At 37.0% G+C, this 25,064-nt stretch overlaps 1 protein-coding gene and 1 long non-coding RNA gene across 2 annotated transcripts in view; one reads left to right on the top strand and one right to left on the bottom strand.

The window, feature by feature from the left end:
• Positions 1 to 25,064, bottom strand: part of dpm1 (dolichyl-phosphate mannosyltransferase subunit 1, catalytic) — a 74,011-nt gene that overhangs the window by 34,692 nt on the left and 14,255 nt on the right. The gene's annotated exons all lie outside the window — the stretch shown is intronic.
• Positions 906 to 24,178, top strand: LOC132399770 (uncharacterized). The gene is made up of 3 exons (XR_009514067.1): positions 906 to 915; positions 4,713 to 4,903; positions 23,134 to 24,178. It is a non-coding gene; the product is annotated as an uncharacterized LOC132399770 (long non-coding RNA).

Here is a 25,064-nt window from a genome sequence, read left to right as displayed (position 1 = left end):
GGGTTGGGAAAAATGTTCCTAGTGGTAGTGGGACCCCACTGGAGGCAACAGAAGTTGTGGAGAATGATGTGTTGGATGCAGAGGCTCATGGAGAGGTACATAATGAGTCCTATCCCTGTTATGTCTGGGCAACGGTGATTGGGTGAGGGCAGATGTACGAGAAATGGAAATGCTGTTGAGGGCAGCATTGATAGTGGAAAGGGAAATCCCATTTTCTGAAAAAAAAAAGAAGAGGACATTTCAGATGTCCTGGAATGGAAAGCCTCTTCCTGAAAACAGATGCAGCGGAGGTGGCAGAAACAGGAGAAAGGAATAGCATTCTTACAAGTGCCAGCGTGGGAAGTGGTGTAGTTAAGATAACTGCAAGTCTGTGGGAGAATTAACATGACAGGTTTCTGGAAGCTCAAACTGAAGAGAAATGTTCAGCATAGGATGAATGTGGGGATCCATATAGTCTATTATCCCATTATTTGAAAATCCCAGTTGTTCAGCATTTAGCTCACTAGGTGCAGATATGCCTATTCAGTTTAAACACATTGTTTTCCTTGCCCCTTTTAAACTCAGAATTCACCAGAAAATTTTATTATATTTGTGTCGTATTTGTTAATTAAAAGCATACAGGTATTTCACAGCTTATGAATCCCTAAAGTATATACAGCCCATACATACGAGTGAGCATTTAGGAGACCAGATGGATGGACTTGACGGCTGCCAGGGGATTTGCTACTCCCTGCTTGAGTGTGTGGTCCATGCTATTTGGATGCTTCAGATGCAAAAATGAATTTTGTAAGAACAAAGAAATATGCACTGCACACTATTTGACATCACTTCATGGGTACAATGGCCATCATTCCCATTGGCTTGGCTGAATCTGAATCGGAAATGGAGCAAACTCTCAAATGTGCATAACTGAACGTAAGTGATCCAACTGCATCATGCAACTAATTTTAAGTCAACTTCTTTTGCATTCACAGCTAATTTCTGACCCGCCATCCTTACCAATACAGCTTTACTTTCTTTTGACCCCTCTTTTACTTTTGAATGCTACTAAAATCTTTTAGAAGTATCATTGGAATCCAAACACACTTCAGTGACATTTAAACTTAATTCTCTCTGTGAAGTAACTTTTAAAATACTCTATCATTTACACAGAAGCATTTTAAACATGGAATTCTCAAGTTCAATAAATTGGTTTATTCTCTACGAATAGTAACTAGAAAATTTAGAAAAGTTTTAGTCAGAACACCAAGACATCAGTTGAAAGTAAGGCATAGGAATGTACATTCAATTTCAGAAAATTGTTTAGGTTTCTCTATATGTAAGATGTGCTAAAACAGAGGCTGATGATTAGTAAGGACAAGTAGCTCGCAATCCATGCTTTGCTGTCAGTTATCAAAGGTTCTCTCAAACCGTGTGTGTCACTCATTTTAAAGCAGAGCTTATCTGTCAAGTTAGGTAGGCCTTTTCAGGTGAGTTCATTTGAGAGGACTTGACATCTATTGCTGAGGTTTCAGAGGCACTGAAAGTCACTTTCCTTTACGTAGCTACCTTAAGTGTTTGCTCCCAGTTTCCAGCCTCACTTGCTGCCTACATCCCCAGGGTACCTGATACATAGAATTAATCTGCCCTCCATCTGCATTTACCTTTCTCAGGCTCCTTCACACTGATTGCCAACTTCTGACCATCATCCCTGCACCCTCTCTCTGATCAGCACCCTCCCAAGCCAAACCCCTCAGAATTTCTACTGCACTCTGCACCCAAATGCCCAAAGCTCCCACTTGTATCCCTGATTGCACCACAGACTGATTTTTACTTCTTTGCTTATTTTCTCTGGAATTGCCTTGGAAAATCTGGACAACTTTCTGGTTATCATTTTAAAGCTACCCCCTTTATCCTATTCATATTTCCCTACTAACTCCGCAAAACAAAACTACTGTTCTCTCATTTTCCCGATTTTACCTTTCCACAAATGCTGCTTGATTTGTGAATTATTTGTAGTACCTTTTTTTTTAAAAATCCTGAATAACCAAAGTTTGGCAAACTACTCTTTGTTTAGTTCTCAACAAAAATAAGCACACCACAATCTTGTTCTTCATCCTATCTGACAACATCTGTGAAGATGAGCTCTTCTACCCTGTATACATGATTTCAGAAAACAATAATCACAGGGAAGGGAGAGAAGGATAAAATACAGCTGCTAATCTGAATTTCCTCCCAGTGTGTTCCTATTTATAATATATGCAGTCTTACTATGATGTTTGTAGATGACAAAAGATAGCAATCAGTGGATAACTGGGTGAGCAGTATGATGTTGGTATCTGGAAAAAAAACCTAATGACTATATTTAATTTATTTGCAATGAGAATATAGCTGCAAAAATTACAAATGCAAAATTACAGTCAATGACATAAATATGATAGGCAGTGAATGCAAATCACTGTAAATGTATTTTGTATTCAGATTTTTTTGTCTGCCTCATTATATAATCACATAACCAATGTAACAGAAACTAACCAATAGGCAAGAGCACAACTAATTTACAAATATTGTTCATTTAAAATTAAACATTATTGCTTTGAAATTTCTCCCTCCAATTTTAGATCCTTCATTTTCTGGCTCAGATTGCAAACTGTCATCTTGCCAAGATATGGCTAATTTTGCTTTCTAACCAAAGACTGGAAAGCTTTTCAGTGTTTCTACACTATCTGCCCTTTAATTTTTCCATTCAGAATCATCATATGCTGAAAAGGGACCCATGTACTTTCTGAATAGACCTCGACTACCTGGCATATCTGCAGATACTTCACTATGCTCTAAGCCCTGAAGACTGCTTCCCACGTGGCCACACAGCAAAACACACAATGACAGCAATGAAAGAGGGCTAAAATGGTAAAAAAAAAGAGCTTGCTTGTTCAACACAAGTGCTGGTGGAAAAAGCAGAGGCCAAGAGGAAGGTATTATGTGCAGGGGAGAGAAGTGGTGGCAGATCCTCCAAGCAATCAATTAGAAAGATGTAGCAGCAAATACGCAACATACTTATCACCTACAATAATCCCCCAAAATCTGGAGCAATTAGACATTTCATGATCTGGCAATAAACAAAGAAATAAGATAGATCTACAACCATTACTGTTCCTGCACGATACTTGGACATAAACAAATACATGAACAAATAGTCCTCCTACTCTGCCAATCTTTAGAATAATGTCCAATTTTCTATGTCATCAGCGTTCTCTTAAACTATCACTATATCCCTTAATTTCATTCCTATTCAGAAATCTATCACTCTCTGTTTTGAAAGAACTGAATGATTAAGTCTTTACTATTATCCAGAGTAGAGATAATTACACATATTTAATTCTGCACAAAGACATTTCTCCTCACTCAATTCTGAATGACCTACCTCTTACTTTGAGACCATGAGCCCTGGTTCTGGACTCCTTAACCCTCTAAGTTTCAATGTGATTTTGTCTTGTACTTCTAAGCTCTAGTGAACATAGAACTGATCTACCCAATCTTAACCAAGAGAAAATCTGCAGTTGCTGGAAATCCAAGCAACACACAAAAAATGCTGGAGGAACTCAGTAGGCCAGGCAGCATCTATGGAAAAAAGTAGAGTCAATATTTCGGGCTGAGACCCTTCGACACAATCTACCCAATCATTCCTTACACAGAACACCCTGGAATCTCTCTATCACAAATACTTTTTCTAAAAAAAGATATGAGACCAAAACAAAACACAATTCAGAAGGTGTCATTTCATCTAGATGCATTGGAATTGCAGTAAACTACTCTCATGCTCAAATTCTCTCATTACAAATGTCAAAAAATATTTGTTTCCTTAATTATTGCATCGAAACATGACTTTCGGTGATGTACGTCAAAAACACACATTGAAAATGAACATTACCCCAAATTTTCATTTAGAAATACTTTGCCTTTCTGCTTGGTGCAAGAAAGTGAACCTCACATTTTCCACGTTATAATGCATCTGCCACAAGCTTACACACTCACTCAAGTTCATCCATATTTCAATGAAGCTTGTATCTCCTTCTCCCTATTCACAATCCCCTGTGATCTGTATGATCAGAAAACTTGAGAATATGACATCTGGTCCCCTCAGCCAAATCACTAATATGAATCGTGAACATCTGAGCCACAACCACCAACTCCACTAGTCAGAGCTTACCAATGTGAAAAAGTGCAGTTTGTTCCCACTTTTTACTTTCTGGCTGATAACCAATTCTTAGTCTAGTCAGTATATTATTCTCAATTCTGCCTTCCAACCTTCCTCACCAGTTTCCTATTACTTCACACACATTCACCTCCTTCCCCTTCTTTGAACCTTGTTTTCATCCCAACTTGATATTCTAGCTCCTCAACTCCTACACTGATCAAGAAAGGTTAATCAATGCCTCTGAATTCTTCCATTCAAGTAAAAGTAGTGAGAAAGAGTCCATCCACACAAAGGAGACCCTACCAAGATTAATAACTAACTACAGTGGTGAAAACTATCCTGAGAATGATGTGCCAACATGGCCCAAGCATCATGTACAGCTGTTGCCATTTATAATCTGCTTTCATTAGCAAAGCTTCAAACTAACAACAAACAGGCAACACACATAAAATACTGGAGGAATAATCGCAAACTGCTTATTGCAACCACTTTGAACTGATCAACCATAAACACTCCAATTATGTCTGTGCTACAGGATTACTGTGAACATGTTTTGTCACAACTCAAGTCTGGTGTTTGCAAGATACTGGCAGATGTTGCCCCTTTTCCTTCCACTTAAGGAGGGGACAGAAGAGGCAGCAAGACACAATGGAGGAAGGGGAGATATTGAATGGAGCCCAAGCAAGTGAATGCAGGAGACACTGCAGAGAGGGTGGTGTAATAAGGGTAAGAATTTGATGGTAAACACAGTTTGTCATTGCACTTGATATTTCCAGCACACATGTGGGTGGAAAGTTAGACTAGATGGACACAATTGTCAAAACAAGGCTGATACAAATACAAACTGTCACATCTGCTTGACTGAATGCAGGAGGTTGTGAGAGGAATATCTCAATGCTTTCACAGGAGATTATGCAGAGTCAAGATGCCAGTACCTCTTTTCTTGAGGCACAAATACTTCCTTTTTTAAAAAGTACTTGTTCCTCAAGAAAACCTTAACAGGGATCCTTTTTCACAGACTCCTAGTCAGATTACAACTGCTGTGCAGGCATAGGCAGAAGTCATACAATGTCTGTCTGTATAATCTCATTTTGAGCCAGCTACATACAATTTTTCAGATTCAGGTTGATCGTCTCTGACCTATATGACATGAAGTTTGTTGTTTTGGTGAAGAACAATGCAAAGGCATAAAAATTACTATAAGCTACAAAATAAATAATAGTACAAAAAAAGGAGGAATAATGTTCATGGACCATTCAGAAATCTGATCCCAAAGGGGAAGAAGCTGTTCCCAAAATGTTGAATGTGTTTCCTCAAACTCCTGTACCTCCTCCACGATGGCAGTAATGAGGAAACAGTGTGTCCCAGATGGTGAAGATCCTCAGTGATGGATGCACCTTCTTGAAACATCACCTCTTGAAGATGTCCTCAATGGAGAGCAGTGTTGTGCCTGTGAAGAAGCTGGCCAAGTCTATAGCCCTCTGCAGCCTCTTGCGATCTTATGCATCAGAGACTTCATTCTAGGCTGCAATGCCAGCAGCGAGAATACTTTCCACAGTATCACTAGAGAAATTTACATAAATCTATGTCAAATTGGTAGAGCTTCAAACCAGTAGGTAGTGGGTTTCATGTTCCCGTAGAGATGAAAAATGCACCTTGAGGGATACGCTGTATGTCAACAGATCACTCTCCTGCATAAGCAGAGAGGATTATCTCGGCAGATCACTCCTACAAAAAACATATGGAAGCTCATCTATTGGAATAAGAATATTCCCCTACTCACATCTCATAATCATAAGCACTGTCCAGTCACAATTGTAGAGAGGATTCCTTTAGAGAAGAACGAAGACAGAAAAGGACCAGATACCTGGCTCCATCACCTGTTAGCAAGTTCTGTAGAATCTGAAAGGTCCCCTCAAAAGGGCATCAGTTCTCCTGCCACCTTGGCTTCTCAGGCAGCACATTCATTCAAACCCAGAGCTAACAATGCTGCTTCAATTAACGCTACGCAGCAGTCAGAGACTGGGCTAAGGCAAGAGCATTTTGTGAGTCACAAAGGGAAGCTGCACAGACTCAAAGTGAAAGGAGTCAGCCATTGTATATAATGCTGTAGTGCTGTAACATATCATCATCATCAACATCAGGGGCCATGCCCAGTTTGAGCTTTGACTGCCATGGCCCACACACTCCTGTTTCGGGTCAAGTGGATCAATTCATTGGTATTCATTTCCAGTTCTCTGGCTGCTGTCTCCATCATCATTAGTCTTTGCCTTCCACTTGCTTTCTTCCCTTCAATCTTTCCCATAATTACCATGCATTCTAACTCCTCTTTCCTAATCACATGTCCAATAAAGTTACATTGTCTTTTCATCTTGTACATTATTTCTCTTTTTGTGCTTGCTCTGTTCATGACATGCTCGTTATTTATTTGTTTCATCCATGATATTCTTTGCATCCTCTACTAAAACCATGCCTCCGCTGCTTCAATTCATTTCCTCATGTTACTAGATATTGTCCAACATTCTGAGCCATATAAATAACTGGATAAATGTAACATTTCAATACTCTGAGGTGGGTTGTCATGCCTAGTTTAGTGTTGGTCAGTACACGCTTCATTCTCGTAAAGGTGTCTTTTGCCACCCCTGCTCTTCTTTTGATGTCCATGTTGCACCTGCCATCTGATGTTACCCAGCTTCCAAAGCAGCAAAAGTTCTGTACTTGTTTTGTCTTCCCCATTTATTCTCAGCCTACAAATAGGATTCTCCTTCTATTTGGATATCACCGTACATTGTCTTTTTGCAATCGATAGATAGACCCACTTTTGCACTTTCTTCAACAACTGTATCAATTAAGTTTTGTAGTTCTTCCTCTGTACTTGCAATTAACACAGTGTCATCCGCATATCTGAAATTATTGATGTTTTCACCACCAACTTTGATTCCCAAGATGTCTCTTATTTTTGTAATATTGTTCCACTATACACATTAAACAAATCAGGGAAGAAAACACACCCTTGTCTAACGCCTCTCTTGATTTTTTTTTAAACTGACTCACTTCTCCATCTATTCTTACAGTGACAGTTTGCTCCCAGTACAGATTTCTGGAAAGCAGAGGTCTTTCAAATCTAGATCTAGAGTTTCCTGTAATATTTCAAATAACTTTTTGTGCTTCATTTTATCAAATGCTTCTGTATAGTCAATAAAACAAACAAATCTTTTTGCACTTGAATATCTTGTTCTGATAGTTTCCTTAGCATCAATATTACATTTCTTGTACCTTTGTCTTTCACAAAACCACATTGTTCTTTACCTATTTCTACTTGCATCTTACTTTTAGCTCTTGTCATCAAAATTCTTAGAAGTATATAGCGATATGACTCATTAAACTTATGGTCCTATGTAATTCACATTCTATTGCTCCAGGTTTCTTAGGAAGAGTGATAATTACTGATTTTTTCATCTCTTCTGGTATTATTCCAGTCTCATAAATGTCATTGATTAAATCAGTAAGTTTTTCAATTCCATAATCTTCAAGGGCAATAATTTGTTCTATTACAAATTCATCAGGACCTGCTGCCTTTCCCTTCTTCATCTTATTTATTGCATTTAGAACTTCAGATTTTAAAATACTTGGACCTTCAATGTTCTTAATTTCTGGTTTTTTGCTTCAATCGTCTTCAAACAATTCCTGAATATACTCAGTCCATCTGTTCATAATCTCTTTTCTTTATCAATCTTTATATTAGTTAAATAAAAAAGTAAAATTTTATATATAAAACAAGAGAATTATCACAAATATCTATAACAGTTTGAATAAAAGGAAAAATAAATATAATCAAGATCAAGCATAGTATTAATCTAATAGTATATAATAAAGAGAAAGGTAATTGATTCTCCTCATCCATAAAAAAAAAGATAAAGAAACTTTTATAATTGACATGTACAGAAAAACCCAAAACACAAAAAAAACAAGAAAAAGAAAAAAGAACTGGGCAGCTCAAACTGAGAGTGAAAGCAAAAAAAAGGAAAAACTTTCTGATCAAATTCAAAACTTCAAAAAGGCCATCTGTTCATAATCTCATCTTTTTCCATGATAATGGTACCGTCCTTTGCTTTCAAACATCCACTTGAAGAACAGAGGGCTTTTACCAGTGATATTCTTGATTTGTTGATCTAACTTTTTTGGATCAGTAATAGGGATTCTTTCTAGTTGGTCACATTCCTGGTTTAACCATTCTTCTTTGGCTTTTGAACATAAGCTTTTAACTTTTTTATCCAAGGACTTATATTCTATAGGATTTACTTTCTTCCATCAGATTTTTGATTTCATCTGTCATCCATTTACTCTTTGTGTTTTTTTCTTTTTTAGGAATCACTGACTGCTGATTCTACCAAGACATCCTTTAGAAGGTTAAACTTATTTTCTACATGATTGCTATCATCTTCAACATATTCTATTTCTAGACTTTGAAATCTATTCCTTACTTCAATAGTAAATTTTTGTCTTAAGTTTTCTTCTTTAATTAATTGTGAGTAGTCAAGGGATTCTTCAAGGTTTTGCTTCTTTAGTTTTTTTAAGTTTTACTTTTACATGACTTATTACTGCGTTATGGTCACTATTACGATCTGCACCTGGATATGTTTTGCATTGAGTCACTGAGTTTCTAAATCTTTGGTTTATAGTAATAAAGTCAATTTGATTTCTGGTGTTATGACCTGGACTTTTCCAGATCCACAAACATCTTGAATGGCTTTTAAAGTAGGCATTCATAATGACCTGATCATTCATCTTGCACCGTTCTACCCATTTCTCGCCTCTTTCATTTCTTTCCCCTAGTCTAAATTTTCCTATGGTATTTCCATCAGCACCTTGTCCTACTTTAGCTGTAACATCTAGGTTCACTTATAAGGTTAACATACATGCAGGATTTTTAAGTTTTCGAAACATATTACACTCCATTTATATTTGGTGTCATTTTCTATTGTAACAGAGATGTGAACATGCCAGCATTGCTGAAATGGACTCCCATTTTGCGAAAATAACATTCTTAATGGTGCAGAAATATACCATACCAATGCTATTGCATTGCAATGCCTGAAAAAGGTACAAAGTTAACTTTGATTGAAATTTGTTTCCTCTGACATATGAAAACCTTGTAAATGCTGGCCTCAACAATTATGAATGCATACCACTGCTGCCATGTTGTCTGGCCATTATTGTACAAGATGCTTGATGCCAAATTGATTACAGTGTTGCAGTTCATCTTCCTTGCTTGTTCTGCTTCTGAGAGAGGGATTTCTAAAACTGTCAGAAAATGAGAGGCTTCAGAAAACAAGGACACTCATTTAGAACTGAGATGAGGAGGAATTTCTTTAGCCAGAGGGTAGCGAATCAATGGAATTCATTGCCACAGACAGCTATGGAGGCCAAGTCATTGGGTATATCTAGGTTCTTTATTCGTAAAGATGTCAAAAGCTATGGGGAGAAGGCAGGAGATTGGGGTTGAGAGGGATATTAAATCAGCCACGATGGAATGGCAGAGCCAACTCAATGGACTAAATTTTTCTCTTCCCATCAGGCCTCCAACCTGATGGCATGAACACTGACTTCTCTAACTTCTGTTAATGCCCCTCCTCCCCTTCTTACCCCATCCCCGATATATTTAGCTTTTCTCCCCCCTCGTTTTTTTTTCTTTCTTTCTGCCCATCACTCTGCCTGTTCTCCATCTCCCTCTGGTGCTCCCCTCCCCCTTTCTTTCTCCCTAGGCCTCCTGTCCCATGATCCTTTCCTTTCTCTAGCTCTGTATCCCTTTTGCCAATCACCTTTCCGGCTCTCAGCTTCACCCCACCCTCTCCGGTCTTCTCCTATCATTTTGCATTTTCCCCTCCCCCTCCTACTTTCAAATCTCTTACTATCTTTCCTTTCAGTTAGTCCTGACGAAGGGTCTCAGCCCGAAACGTCAACAGCACTTTTCCCTATAGATGCTGCCTGACCTGCTGCGTTCTACCAGCATTTTGTGTGTGTTGCTTGAATTTCCAGCATCTGCAGACTTGCCTTTTAAATTTTTCTCTTATGCCTTATGATCTTATGGAAAATCTGACCCCTCTCGAGATCCTTAACATTTTTTAAAGGATGAAATAGAACAGAGTGGAGTCGTCTTCAGTCAAAAGTAATGGTTCTGAAGGAGATCATTGAAAACACCAAAGCCTGCGAAGAGACAGTTTATAAGACGGCAGTATGAGATGCCAAAGATTGTGAAGTAGATTTTTTCTGAGTAGGACACATCTTTGTGTCCTGTGCTTACACTTTTGATTCACTCTACCTGGCCAATGATTGCCATAGCAAAGCCTGCAGTAACAAATTGCTGACTGCAATGTCACTAATAAGATTCCACAAATTATAAATGCTGAAAAAGCATGTGTGCCAATTGTGGTACAGTTAAGGTATTCTGAAAGATGACTGTGCAAGTTCTAAAGGCAGCGATCAAATATCCCAGTTTCAAAGCAGTATCTCTTTTAAAACAATAAAATCTCACAATATGCTCCTGGTTTCAACTGTGAGTATTCACTGAAAGCCTCTTTCATTCAAGTTATGCCAGTAATAGAGAAAATAAAAACCGTACACAGAAAATGTCACTGAGAGTATGTGTATGATTCTAGGGAAACATTTTATGATGCTTGAGTAAATGATAGCTGCAGTCCAATTTTAAGATGGGCAAGAACTCAACAGAAAGTAATTACAGCTGTACATTATTAAAATATAAGCTAAAGTGGCTTATGTGTGTGACTTGAACTAACAGATGCTAGATGCTCCATCTTCTAGGCTGATGTTTTAGTTTTAGTCAATGCTTCCACCAACTTTGCAATCATAGCTCCTCATGTAGAAATATCCATTTTGAAGATGCTATACTCAAAAGGTAGTTATCCCTCAGTCACTCAAGATTCACTGCAGTGAAGAGTGGGGAATATATTTAGAATCTAGCTTTCAAACTCGGAGTCCATGAAAGCCAGTAACATTTAATGGTATTTTTAATAGGCAGAAGGCTATGAAATAAATATTTTAAATGGGTGATAAAAAAGAAATCTCTTTGAGCATCTGCACTGATCCACCGGGCAGCAACAAAATTAAATGAATGGCATGTTTATTTTGGCTAGTCAAAACAAGAACATTTGATTTTGATTAACTGCATTCTGTATACTGTTTTACTGTATAAACCATTTATGGATTTTTACATAGAGAATGTTTTTTTTAAATGAACCTAACCCTTTCATTAACTCAGGGAATCCCATATATTAAATGAAGAAAAGTGTAATTGTACCATTTTTTCATCAACACTTTTAAAGTTCCATGTCCACAGCTGTGCAGAATTTCAATTCAACTTTTATTATAGCAGAGCACTACACTTTATTAAAAAACACAATGGATTCTGGTTATCTGGGACACATCAAGATCAGTATGTTTTAGTCCCATTAAACAGCTGTCCCAATTAGCTGAAGTATGATGTAAATAGTTAAAAAGGTATATAAAACAGAGACAAACTGACTATCAAATTACGTATTTGAATGAAATACAGAACAAATTAGAACTCTACCAATACTGCTTCAGTACTCTTAAACTGGATATTAGTTCCTAATAGTAAGAGGAATTTATCTAATGTATGCAATAAGCAAAATTATCGCAGACACTTAGTGCATATAATGCCTTTTTACAATGCTATCAATGTGTATCTGCCAAATCTTCATTTTCATTGTAGCATTCAAGATGATTATTGGTACCTTCAAATCTTTCACATCTCCTAACTTGTTGAAATAGTGAATGTGTTTCATTTTCACTCCTGACCATTTCTGGCATCTCCAAGCTTGAATGCTTGAAAACACAGTGAGCAAAACAGTTCTGAAGAGTTTTACTGCTTATTCTTCACCAACTATCAGTGACAAAAAATACTGCTTTTTGAATGCAAACACATGCAACTGACGCAATTTAAAAACTGATCACTTGAAGAAGAATGGTGTAGCTTCTAATGACCAAGACCGACTCCAGTTAGAACCTGTTTGGCAACAGTCTCCTGCTCCAATTAAGCAGCATAATGTCCCAAATAAATGAAGGGAATCCTGGTAATTTTCTTGATTAGTTTTTGTTCTTTAAGAGTTGTCCCAAATAAGTGGCTTCCCCAATTAACCGGAACCCAGTGTATTAGCGTTTGTGCTAAAATTCTCCTGATCAAAACAAGCTGAAAAGTCACATTTCATAGTTTGGTTCTCTATGTGGTTCTGATGATGTTGTTTGCCTTTAGCATCTTACCTTTTTTGTATGCCCACATTTGTGAATTCCCATTCCTATGTGTTGCCAGCTCACTTGTGATGCAAAGAATATTGAGGCTAGTAGAAAAACTTGTAATCAATAAAGGAAAATGCATGTGAATTTTCAGAAAGTAAAAGTATATATTTGAAGGCATCATTTCATACTTCAAGTTCCAGTAACCACAGGCAGCAACACTAGAGTTTGAAGATTTTGTCAGATTATAACATTTTGTGACAACATGATATATTTGCTTCAACTTAAGACAAACTGCTTTTCAAATTCCTCAGACGGTATGCATTTTTATGGGGGGGGGGGTATAGAATTTCTAATGTAGGTTTTTAGCATATGTTAGCAACATAACAAATAAAGCTCATAAAACTGAGTGATCCACCAGACTCTTGCTAAAACATGCCTTTTGGTAACCAGCCAAATGACTTGTTAAAACAAAGTACACTATACAAATAGCTTCATTAAATAGAACCATAATTTAACAAAGAAGAATTTAGTGAAACCAATAAGGTACCTAAAATTCAAAATTAGGTAATTATTCAGTACATTATTATAATATTAAGAGTCTGTTTCCAGAAATGCCAAATTAAGAAATCAGGTTTCTTTTTAGAAAATGCTGGAAATATTCAGGAGGTCAGGCCACATCTCTAGAAATAGAAACGGTTAATGTATCAGGTCAAAGACCTTTTGTCAGAAAGTGATATATTCTGATAAAGGGTTTCTGACTTAAAATATTAACTCTGTTTCTTTTCTTACAGGTGCAGCCTGGCCTGTTGAGCATTTATATCCTTCGCTGTTTTTTTTAAAAGCTTCAAGGACCTATATTTTTTAACTTAAGTTCCTTCTCGGTTTTTAATAAAGCGCATGTCAAAAGTAATTCAAAAACATTGACTTCAGGTGTAAACTTCTTCTACAGTTACTTTGAACTTTTGTACATTGTAGCACAAATGAATAGATCCCTGATAATTTATTTTGATACACTATGAAGCAACTTAAGTGTTACATGAAACAAAACTGTTGGTGTAATCTAAGTAGGGAAAAAGAGTTCAATGTATTTGCTGGCACTCCTGCCAAGCAGGCTACTAACATTATGATTTCATTTAAAGATGTACGAAGTATGTAAAGTGTCAGGAACTTTGTAATTAACAACACTGAGCTGACTCCTTTTAAAACAAAATTACAACTGAAAACCTACCCAAGTTATCAAAATTTAGCAATAACTTCAATTTTAGTGTTCACATGCCATTCTTCAGTATCACTGATCATTCAATACAAAAAAGCTCACAATATGAAGAGTTAAACATTTAAACATTGTAGATTAAGCTGATGTGTGTACTGAATTTTATTACTACCTGCTTTTTCAGATATTTGAATTCTGTGCATTATTGAAAAAGTATCAGCTCACAAATGAACCTGGAGCACTGCAATTTGAGAACATGAATAAAGTTTTGGAATTCATATTAATTAAAATGGAATAGAATTAGAAGGAAAGTACAATGTGAAAATACCGTACTAACAATAAGTGCATTTTCAAATTCAATTCACTGTGCTATGTTGTAATGGTAACCAGAATTTTGAGCTGCTGCAATTTATTGCCTGCAGGCTATATTTCTAGAAATGTGAGGTGGATCTTCCGGTAAGCACCATACTGCCAGTATAAGCCAGACGCCAGTGCTGTTTTTATACCATTTACAGTTCCACCTTTTTCTCTGGCAAGCCGCCAATGCATACCAGTAACTAAGATTATACCTTTTAATGTCATTGTTGGTGATTATTTCTACCATTTCAGCTTTTACATTTATACAAGGAAATTAGGTGGGAGACACTGAGGAAACTGCAGGGCAAACTCTGGGTAGGAAATTGGTGGAAGTAGCGACAAAAAAGGTGGAGCAGGAGTCAAAAATAAATTGCATGGATTCCCCTGCACTTTCAAAGGAAGGAACCACGGTATGTTCCTCCTACTGGAAAACATTTGATATAAAATTCCCATAAGAACGTTGCTAGTCAAAGGTTTCAAAGGTACATTTATTGTCAGAGAAATGCATACAATACTGTATACATCCTGAAATGCTTTTTCTTCACAACCATCCACAAAAACAGAGGAGTGCCTCAAAGAATGAATGACAGTTAAATGTTAGAACCCCAAAGTCCCCCCCCCAGTTCCCCTCCCTACCATGCGAAAGCAGCAGCAGGCAACGATCCCCCTTCCCCCCACCGGCAAAAGCATCGGAACCTGACACCGAGCACTCAAACGTGAGCAAAGCAACAGCAAAGACACAGACTTGCAGTTACCCCAAAGACTACATGTTGACCCGGTATTCAACATACCGCAGGTGCTCTCTCTCCCTAATAAAGGAGTAAGAGATGTCTCCATTTCACAAATACATGTCTTCACAAGTATTACAGAATCTCATCTCACTGAAGGAGATCCATTGAGCCCATACTGCCTACGTGATAAAGCAACTCAATACTTATTTTCCAGTCCTAAAGATTATTCCTCTTAAAATATACAGACATTTCCTGCATCCAACATTCTTTCCAACAACAGTTTTCAAATTAGAACTCCCTTGTGTAACCAAAGTTCCTTTGCCAATTATTAAAATTGTTCTCTCTGGTTATTACATCTTTCACCAGTTCTAAGATTCTCCTCAGCTACTCCACTACAAGTACGGACTACTTGAACATCTCTGCTAAATCTCTCCTCAGACATACAGTGTGTGGTACACACATTCCAGATTCTTTCATCTCTCCTCAAATCCTTCATCCATCTTCCTGGCTAATCCCCCCCCACCCCCCCCCCCCCCCCGCACCATCTCCAAAGCAACCAAATCAAAATTTCGCAATATAAAATTATTATTTCTGTAAGTGGACCCATCAACATTCATAATAGATGTCCAAAAGGTGCTAAATGTTTTACCTATCTGTCTTTACACAGCTCCAGAAAATCTTGGGATGTAACCGATCTTTTCTGGAAGATGATTTAATATTGTCAATCTCATACAATAAATTTGAAAAATTAATAATGAAATTTGATACTGCACTTTAAGCAAGAAAACATTCATTAAGGCCAGTCAGGATAGCATCTTTGAGCGATCTGTCAACCTAGACCCCAAGATCCCTCTATCCCTCCACACTGCTAAGAATCCTGCTATTAACTCTGTATTCTTCCTTCAAATTCAATCTTCCAAACTGTTTCATTTCACACTTATCCAGGCTGAATCCCAACAGAATTTGAAGATTTGATTGATCCAGTACTGTATTTCAAAGCAACAGATAACATTCAACTCTACATCAGTAAAATAGGATTGGAAGTTGAATTGCCATCCGCTTAATTAAAGGCAAGATTTACCTTTGCTTTAGCCTAATTAAGAATAAACTTAAATTGTTCTTTATGATTTTTATGAATGACTTGGATGAGGAAGTGGAAGGGTGGATTACCAAGTTTGCAGATGACAAAGATTGGCGGAATTGTGAATAATGTAGAAGGCTGTTCTCAGTTCAAACGGGACAATGCCAGGATTCAGAGCTGGGATGTTAAATGGAAATCAACCCTTAAAAGCGTAAAGTGATTTACCCTGGAGGATTGAATTTGAAGAATACAGAGTTAATGGCAGGATTCTTAGCAGTGTGGAGGAACATTTGGATCTTGGGGTCCATGTCCACAGATACCTCAAAGTTACTGTGCAAGTTGATAGGATTGTTACGAAGGCATATGATGTGTTGGCCTTCATTAGTTGGGGCACTGAGTTCTAGAACCCTAAGGTAATGATGTAGCTCTATGAACGATGGTTAGACCACACTTAGAATTTTATATTCAGTTCTGTTCACCTCATTATAGGAAGGATGTGGAAGCATTGGAGAGGGTGCAGAGGAGATTTACCAGGAAGGTGTCTGAATTAGAGAGCATGTCTTATCAAGAGAGGCTAAATGAACTAGGGGATTTCATCTTTGCAGCAAAGGAGATTGAGAGCTGATTGATAGAGGTGAACAAGATAATAAGGGGAGTAGATTGAGTGGATAGACAGAAACATTTTCCCAGGGCAGAAAAGGATAGCATAAAATATGGGTGGCATAAATTTAAGGTGACTGCAGAAAATTATGGGGGGGGGGGGTGAGAATGTCAAGGCAAGCTTTTTTAAAAAAAAAACAGTGATGGGTGCATGACAGGGTGGATGGAAAGGCAGATACATTAACAACATTCAAATAAACTCAGGTGTGTGGATGATAGAAAAATGGAGGGATACACATGGGTTAGATTGATCTTAGATTAGGTTAAAAGGTCGGCATAGAGAGTTGAAGGTCCTGATCTGTGCTATAATATTCTAAATTCAACATGACACTTCCTAAGTTTAAATTAATCTCCATGAATAATATTCAGTCCCCAAAATTGGGAGTACTCCCCAGCTGAAGGCAATTTAGAAAATGTGACTTACAGCAATATCCCATACTATTGAGGAAAAGTGAGGAGCAATTTGGATAAATGAAGAAATCTGTGATACAACAATGCAATTTCCCATCCTTCCTACTCCATAAATATTTGGAAAACATGAAGAGAATCCTGTTTTTGTATTGTGGATGAGACCCTTCAAAAATAACTTTGCAAACAGGTTCCCACTTGAAAGTGGCTAGTCCCATAGAAAATATCAACTGAATGCAGAATAAAATTCCTTAGACTGTATTTCTTTATTACATTGAAAACATCTTCACTGTTGATACACCATACACTTTTAACAAGTTTCATTAACAAAATCTGCTCAGGATAGGACAATAAAATAAGCAGCTGTAATAACTTAAGTAGAAATAAATGATGAATAAACAAAACTATTGATTAGTTCGATCAACCCCTTTACCATGATAAATTAAAAATTCAAACTTCAAAGCTCAAAGTACTTTATGATCAAAGTATGTATACTATATACAACCTTGAGATTCATCTCCTTACAGACAGCCACAGAATACCAATGTTAATATTGAGGCTTCATTAATGAGAGTGGCTGTGTAGCATCACAAGGTTAAAAAAAAGTAATTGTACTTTTCTATCTCTTGCTCAGTGGGAGAAGGGAAAAGTGAATGTCGAGGGGTGAGGGAGTGGGGGCGGTGAAGAGGAGGGTTAGGGTCTTTGATAATGTTACCTGCTTTCGCAAATCACCAGCAAGTGTTGACAGAGTCAATGGAGGGGAGGCTGGTTATAGAACCTGGGGTCACAATCTTAGAACTCAGGGGACAATATTTATGACTCTTTGGCCATTAAGTGGCAATTTTGTGGAATTCTTTAGCTCCAAAGGTTGTAGAAGCCAAGCAGCTGAATATATTTGAGAAGTACATGGAAAACTTTCTAGATACAACAGACATCAAAGGGTATAGAAAGGGAGTGAAAACACTGAATCAGGCGTAATTGTTTTCAATGGCAGAACAGACTGAAAAGGCCGAATAGCCAATTCCTTCTCTGATTTTTCTATCTGTCTGTCACTTACATTTACAAACATTTAGCTATTGAGATTAGATAATGAATGAAATTAAAAACATAACACAGTTAAACATTTAAAATCCATTATATCAATCAACATTTTAAAATTATCTTTTTGAGAACTTTATAATCGCCAATAAAATCAACAGGGTTCATGAAATCTGAAGATGGCTGACCTGGCTCGAGATCCAAAAGATAATTCCTTATAGCGCCTTGAACTTGGCTTGGTAGAGTCCAGGAGATAAAGGAATTTTTCATTCAGTAAGCCCAGGACATGTGTGTTTGACAGCTTAAGTAAAAGCAAAACCCTGAATTTGTCTCCATTTAAGCAGGCAATTTCCATTCATTCAGTTTGGCCGTGCTGGCATCAATCACTTGGCCATTGCAGTGCATATTGCAGAAGACTCTTTTTCATGTATTACTAAAAATTATTGCTTTGAGTGAAAAGCAATAGTTAGTCTTGGCCATTATCATTCCATTAAGCTTAATTAGTTTTGCAACCCCTGATTCAAATTTTGATGAAAGAACTTTGACTTAAGAGTTACAGTTCAAAAGATATGGTAACATTTATAATTTAAAAAATACAAATTTAATTCAACATTCTGATTGTCCACCTACTATGTGATAATAGTGTTTGCAGCAAAGATAAATGGTGTATAAATCAACCTAAACTTGCTGAAAATAGCACAACACGTTGACAGCATTCTGAGCCACTCTTTTTCTTATTTTAAAGGTCTGCAAATTTTATTTTCCTAATAGTGTTTTATCCTCTTTACCTAATGTATCTGGCTCTCTTTTTTTTGTTACACCCACTTCTCAGCATCCACTAAATTGAGGTGACTTATTGCTTTTTTCTGATCCACTAGAAGATGGTCAGGGATGATTGTACAACACTGAGCATTTCTGGTGTGCTGATGATTCAATTGTGCCAAAAATCTTTAATAAGCTATAATAATAAACTAAAACAGTGAGTCAGGCACTTGATTTGGACACACAAAGCTGCACCAAACTGATTTCTGAAATGGTGAGATTGTCATACAATTTAACACTACAAAGTCCATTTTACTGATAACTATATTCTTAAGTCTAATTTGAGACGAGTCAGCATCTTCATTTTTTCAGCACTCCCCTTCTGAACACAACTCCTATTGAGTAAGATTATGTACAATTTGACATACTGGTGTATCTCATCTTTTAACCAACACCCCAAACATCTCCATCATAACTCCTGGGTATGCAGAGTTAAGATAGGTGTAAAAACATGGAAAATAGGTGTATATGCCCACCACACCACATTACCACCAAGCCAGAGGATTAGCAAACATATAATCATTCTTAAAAAACAAATCAGCACGAGCATTTCAATTTCAGTTCATCTACCTGACAAACGGAAAGAACTGAATATCAATAGCACAAATGAGCAGATTGAAACCAGGTAACTGGAAAATATCAAAGTGCTGGGGGGAGGATTGCGGTTCAAAGATATCACAGATATAAGGAACAAAGGGTCTGGACCCAGTGAGAAAGAATGGAGTCAATATAGGAAGGGATACATTCTGCAGGGCTTGAGCTGGCTGAAACAATGAGTTTGCTGGAACAGTGCTGCTTCTGAATCTTACAAGATTGAAGAACTGCGATACTGCAGAGCTGAGAGCTCCGGAGCAAAAATCTAAGGAAATGAGATCTGTAACTATCTGGCAGATAATGGCCAGATTCGGTGATGCAGCCATGATCCAGAGAGAGATAGAAGGAAGTAAATGTCTGAGAGCTAAGATCTGTGAGATAATATCAGCTTGTCTGACCACAACTCCATCCCATTCTTTAGTTTTGCTGACAATACTAGTGTTGGGTTTTTTTTTAGTGAAAGTAAAACTGAATGCTACATCAGTAGTTTACAAGGAATAGGTGTTGAAACGGAAAAAGGTCAGAGTAATCAAGAATGCAGGAAATGGAAAGATTCACTATCTGAAGTGAAGACTACTGACCCAAAATAAAGGGTACAGAGGTGGAGGGAGCAGTTGAAATATTCACATCAGACTCAGAACTCACTTAGATGGGTTGGAGCAAAGGGGAAGTCTCTACTGCGGACTGATCCCTTGGTCTTGGTGGGTGGAGGGGGAGTTGGGGATGATTAGAAGGAACTGTTAAAACTGAAAGGGACTGGGACTGGAGGAAAAGATAGGGTCAGAAAAAAAGTTAAGGGAAGAAAGTTCAGAACTAATTTGGAATTTAAGAGCTATTGGAACTTGCAATTCAATAATTATGGCTGATTATAGAAATAGACCAGCTCTGTACACAGGCATAAAAGAGCACCAAACTCCATATATGTAAGCCAACACTCTCTATCATTTGCCTATATTCCAATGAATAAAGTCCCAAACTGATCAAGCTTTCCACATAATTCAATCCTTCATGCACTGTTCTGTCTAAACTAAGCGGGTGCACGGCTGCACAATAACCGAAGTGCTCCTGCACACATAGCATTTGATGCCATGCAGCTGCAATTCTCTTTTATATAATGCTACCATAATTTTGAAATTATGATCAAAATTTTGAAATGTTAATCTAATTGTGAAATACCCTGTAATTTTGTGTTAATGTATATAATCCCTAAATTTTCTAAATAATAAATGTACTGTAACCTTTACTTTGAAACATTTTAAGAGCTTTAACATATTTACATCGTTAGGTGTTTCAAGTTGCAACACGATTTAAATTGTAACAATAAACAGAGAATGGAAGTTGGTAGCCCAATGTTAATAAACCGCTGGCCCCCTGAATTACAGCCAATGCTAGAATATGCATATTACAAATAAAAGCATGTAAAAGTGCTGCAGTGTTCGAGCCATGTGAAGATTTCCTGTGTAGTCCGTGCAGCTGTAAAATAAATAAGAGGGAAATCTGCACCCTCATTTCACAAAAATGTCATCATAAACCAACACCTTGTACAGCTACAACAGCCCAAGGTCTGTACTCAATGCCCTAACTGACCAGCCTGTCTACCTGTGATGCCACTTTCAGGGACCCATGTACTTGTAGTTCTTAGTCCTTGTGTTCTACAACCCTCCCCGAGCTCCCACTGTTCACTGTAAAAGTCCTGCACTGATTTGTACAGTGCCTTGTATATTCTCATCCAAAACATTGATATAGAATAGCTATAGGCTTAGCATCATTCCAAATAAACAACCTTCCACCATTCCACCAGCATTTTGTGTGTGTTGTTTGAACTTCCACCATTACCCTTTGCTTTATACCATTAAACCAATTGTGCATCCAATTAGATGTGTTTTCCTGGATTCAACAGTGAATCGTTTTCGGCTGATTACAACAGTAAACTTTACTTTAAAACTTGTTTGCAATGCTTCCATTTGCAGTCTCAAGGATCATCATGGGAAATCTACTATTTATGCTAAACGTCACAATGTTGATAAAAAAAAATGGGAAAAAAGCTAAATTCAAAGAAGATGCTGGTGATTATATTTTGAGTTGCTGGTCTGTACTATTTTGTATTTGAAAGACGATTCACACTACTTACAAAACTTTGTTGTCCATTCGGACACTGAAGCTTGCTATTCCCAAGGTGAGCATCATAAATACAGACACAAGAAAATCTGCTGATGCTGGAATTTCAAGCAACGCACACAAAATGCTGGTGGAACGCAGTAGGCCAGGCAGCATCTATAAGAAGAAGTACAGTTGACGTTTTGGGCTGAGGCCCTTCATCAGGACGTACTTCTTCCTATAGATGCTGTCTGGCCTGCTGCATTCTACCAACATTTTGTGTGTCATAAATACAGGTTAGGTGCCAGACTTCTGTTTCAATATTACTACGAAACTGAGCACAAAGCATCCAAACAAAACAATGCACAATTTATGGTTATAATTTTAATGAAGAAATTTAAACTCTACAGCTGATGGGATGCTACTAAATGGGGGAAAAAATGTACTTAGCAAATCAGCCAAATTTTAAGCCAAGTACATGAACACAAATGTGGATGAAGATTCAGGCACAAAGGTGGCTCAATGGTGCAGCAGAGAACTGCCCATACATAGCGCCACGATTCAGATTCAATCCTGACCTCCAGTGCTGCAAGTGAATAAATATCAGAACTAGAATCGCTTAATAGTCAAGAGAAATGGGGGAAATTTAGTGTAAATGGTTGCTTGATAATTGGAATAAATTAAGTGGGTCATAAGACCTATTTTTATGCTGCGTGGCTGGCTCTGTACATTTGAATAAAGATGAAGATTTTGAATTGTCTGTCCACAAAGAATACAAAGTGGAGTAAAAGAATAAAAGGAATTCAAAAGCACATTTATGGAAGAACTGCTTTCAGAAGACTTGGTATATTAACCATGTAACGTCTTTTTGCATTAGTTATTTTTTATTTTTCTTATTGCAACTTAGAGTAATTATTTTATGTATTGTACTGTACTGCTGCCGCCAAACAATAAATTTCACAATATAGTATGTCAGTGATAATAAACATGATACTGATTAATAGCAAGAGATTTAGGAACTGACCAGTATGTCATTGCAAAGCACAACCTGCAAAAGCACTACTCCAGCTGTCCAAATGAGCTGCAATACCATTCTAAACAATACAAATAAGTTACTGTGAAAATTGTTGGATGGCTTTATATTGTGGCAGTAATAACTCACCTAAGAATGCATGATGCAGAAAATCAAAGCTGTTTTAAATAAGAGGTTGCATCATATGAGTAGCAATGTAATAAAGCACTATTCCAATTCTCCTTACCCCCGCTTCAATGAAGAAGCAAAATCGCCAATTCACGTGTTAAAAGGAGACACTGAAGTAACAGGCCTGGGAGGACCAACTGAACATGAAGTTAAAACATTTATTAGCAGCAATGTTTCTAAGTTAGAGATCAACACCACAATCCACAACGTGGTGGACTACAGTGCAAATATTGATGTTTAGACTCACGTCCTAGTTAAGTCTTATTCAACCCAATTTAAAATAAGAATGTGGAGCTTCTTCCCCTCTGCCATCCGATTCCTAAATGGACATCGAAGCTTTGGACACTACCTTTTTTTAAAAAATATACAGTATTTCTGTTTTTGCACTTTTTTTTAATAATCTATTCAATATATGTAATTGATTTACTTGTTTATTTACAATTGTTTTTATTTATTATTATTTTTTCTTTCTGCTAGATTATGTATTGCAATGAACTGCTGCTGCTAAGTTAACAAATTTCACATCACATGCCGGTGGTGATAAACCTGATTCTGATTCTGAAAGCAGTGCACAACTGCAAAGTCCAGCAGTTCGGTTTGCACAGTCCTGGTGGGTCAGAAATGAGAAGATGGAACTTTTTGGAAATAGTAGAAATAAGCGGTTCTAAGAATGATCTCAAAGAAAATAATTTTTTTTAAATAATCACAGACTATTTGATCCTACACTATGATATTCAAGAGAATACTTAAGACAATAAATAACAACTGTACTCAAGAATAAGAACGTTCCTACAGAAGAGCCAATGTGCAAATGTTTCTAATAAGGGTCAAGATGAGACAACTTCATTAAATCCAGAAATGGGTGATATTCTAGCAGTACTGGTTGGATCTGTTAGTTCAAAGTAAATAGCATCATTATTACTGCTAAGATCACAAAAAATGTGAAAAACTGCAACATGGCCAAGCTTATAGATACATTAGATCAGTATGTGTGTTTCTTAAAAAGTAGAGCAGTGTCATAATTTGACAAATGTCATGTGCTATTGTGTGGAGAGGCAGTGCTAATAAGTCCTTTTAATTCAATAGGCATTTAGTTTGATCTTGTCTTTCACATTTAAACAGTCTGTCCACAAGCAATGGACTTCATTTAAAGATGCTCATTGATTACATGTACCTGGGGATAGACAATAAACACCCTGCAAGCAATGCTTGCATCTTTGAATTGGTTATAAAAAGTCTGAGTGGTCTTTGCAGGTTATGAGAGCATGTGGGAGTTCTGCTTTCTATGCAAGCTCTGTTCCACTGGTGAGAGCACACTGGATGCTGGCAGCAGGTGTCTTAAAAGCAGTATCACTTCATTTCGCGAAACTTTCAATAAGTCAATTTCATTAAGCTGGGCTCAAAAATATTTTAAATGCCACTTTTGGAAGCAATTAACTTTTAAAGAAGCATAATTACCAAGGATTATTAAATGCTATTTAAACTCTCAACATATTTTATCCATAGTGCAATATAGTTCACAAGCTAAAAGGGGAATATTTAAATGATTTTTTAAAACAAGAAAACTGAAGCTTTTATCTGAAAAACATTATTCATAATTTTACCCTTTGTGTGCACCAATTTCAGCTTTGTTTGTTTGAACAGAATTAGTGCTTGCTATTTTTCAGCTTTACCACATCTGGAGATGTGTATACTATAACTGGTTGCTATGTTGGGCTCATAGCAACAAAACAACCAATGCCTGGCACTTTTATTATACAACAATGTATTGTTGGCTGTTGTCCACCAGCACAGCTATTTTCCATCTATGCAGGAAAGTTAAGCTTCAGTTAGATAGTGGATTGATGTGGGGAAAAAAAATTACTGTATTTGAAATAATTGCCACAACAGTATTTTCAATTCCCCTCTGACCCTCACCAAGATAACAGTTAATACACTAGATCAGTATCATAGCATTCTGCAACAATGTTGGGGGTAAACAGTATCTACATTACTTTGTAGCATTAATCAACCTAATTGCTTGGAATTTGTGATCAAAATAAAGCCATTTTGTATCTATGGAAAATATTCCATTGACCTGAGAACGGAAAGTTAATGATTAAATTACAGTTCATATACAGCGCAAGATTTTTTTTTGATTTTGACAAAACCTGAAGCAACACTCTTCAGATTTACTTGAAGAATACTTTTATTTCCCCTCTCTGATAAATATACAAGTTGACAATAAAAGTCTATGCATAATTTACATTTTCATTTAAAAAAAATGTCATATATGATTTTCAAAAATACTAATCATTTGTTTATTAGATGTGCATGTCACTGGTGTGAAGGCAGCCAAAATTACCAGCAGAGTAAAGCTGAGCAGAAAAGGGCAATATTTTGGTGTTCATGATTAGGTGCAAGAACAC

Source organism: Hypanus sabinus, chromosome 9 (genome assembly GCF_030144855.1).
Source record: "Hypanus sabinus isolate sHypSab1 chromosome 9, sHypSab1.hap1, whole genome shotgun sequence".
Taxonomy (NCBI): domain Eukaryota; kingdom Metazoa; phylum Chordata; class Chondrichthyes; order Myliobatiformes; family Dasyatidae; genus Hypanus; species Hypanus sabinus.
This window is presented reverse-complemented; position numbering and strand designations above follow the sequence as displayed.